The following is a 1,818-nucleotide window of genomic DNA, read 5'->3' as shown; positions in this document are numbered from 1 at the left end:
GGATGAGACCTGCTCAATGTCCTTACCTTCATCATCTAATAGTGGAGTGTCTAATGGCGTCGACCCAAAGGTCATTGAACGGAATTTCATTCCATTCAAGGCCATGTTACTCGCAGCAACCCAGGAATAATTGATCTAGGACTTTGACAGACAATCCTGACTTTACCAACTACCAATTTTGTATCATCAGCATAAGAGAGATATTACATTACTACCCAGCTTTGAAGCGGAGAATGAAATAATGAAAAGGAGAGGACCAAAATGGAGCCCTGAGGGACACCCGACTTGACATCATGTATGTCACTAAGGGATCCCTCAACCTTAACTAATTGTTTTCCTACCACAAATGAAACTTCTTAGCCAATTGAGAACCTTGCCTTGGATCCCAATCTCATGGAGCCTGTTAACTAAAAGGCCATGATCTACCTTGTCAAAGGCCTTAGCAAAGTCGAGATAAACTACATCGACTGATTCATGGCTCTCCAGTCCCTCAATAACCTGCTCTATATGCTCAATCAGTTGGGTAACCGTGCTAAAATGTGCTCGGAACCCATGCTGGCTAGGAGGAAGGACTTCATGAATATCAAGAAATTCAACAAGTTTGAACTTCATGATCTTCTCAAACACCTTCGCAATATTCGAAGTGAGAGAAATTGGCCTGTAGTTACTGGGAGTGACTTATCTCCCCCTTTGAAAATTGGAACAACATGAGCTACCTTCAGAGAAGAGGGGAACTTGCCCTGGTCCAAGATGCAACGCATCAAGTACGAGAAGACAGGAGCAAGAACTCGTGAGCATCTCATCAGAAACTGAGATGTCACGCCATCAGGACCAGGAGAACTTGAAAGCCTCAAGTCCCTGATGGCCTCTAAAGCATCTTGATCTGTGACTACAAGATCATCTAAACGCTCAACTTGACAAGCCTTGCCAGTCCCAACAAACTCATCAATAGAGCAATGGACTGTTGCTCCTAAACTCAGTGGAGTTGAAAACACACTAGAGAACTGATCTCCAAGTATGTTGGCCATAGCCCCTACATTGTCCATGGCTTCCCCATCGACCTCAAAAGGCCCTACAGTGTGTTTGATCTTTCTCTTAGAGTTTGCATAAGAGAAAAACGCCTTCGGATCCGACCTCACCGCTTGAACACATCTACTTTCCTTGTTCAACTGATCTGTCTCAATGGAGGCCTTAATTCTACCTTGGATTAAATCCAACTTTCTTTGAAGGCTAGCCACAACTTTTGGATTCAAAGTGCTCTGGAGCCTTTTTGCTAGTTTGCAACTCTTTTTGACAAATTCTTCCTATACTTCGGAATTTTAGAATGTGCCCCGCCCTGTGAAACACATTCAGAGATTGCTAGACTGGAACAGACGTCCTCAAAACTAGAACTCATTTGTCAAAGGCTACATCTATGGACGATTCCTTTTTCAGCATTGAAATAAGATCAAGCTCCCCAACCTTTCTATAATCAACGGCCAATGTTCATCTTTGAACTTGAACTTAGCCAGACCAACCTTTTTGGCCGGTCTTACTCTAGAGCAGCCGGCTTTTGAGTAATGGTCGACCCTATCTCGAGAACATGATGATCTGACAGATTACTAGGTGTCACATGGACATACTGGATCAGATCAGGGTCATTGGAAAAAAAACAAGTCAAGAACACTATTTGCTCTGGTGGCTACACCAACATGCTGAGAGAGATTGCGCAAGATCGCAAATTCCTCCAGCTTTTCGAACAACTGAGACGTCGATTTCGAAATGGGAATATACCCATCTGGACTAGCCGCCCACTCTACAACGCTAGCCGGAAAATTG

Source organism: Tigriopus californicus, chromosome 7, assembly GCF_007210705.1.
Source record: "Tigriopus californicus strain San Diego chromosome 7, Tcal_SD_v2.1, whole genome shotgun sequence".
Classification (NCBI taxonomy): Eukaryota; Metazoa; Arthropoda; class Copepoda; order Harpacticoida; family Harpacticidae; genus Tigriopus; species Tigriopus californicus.
The sequence above is the reverse complement of the archived record's forward strand: the minus strand, read 5'-3'. Positions refer to the sequence as shown.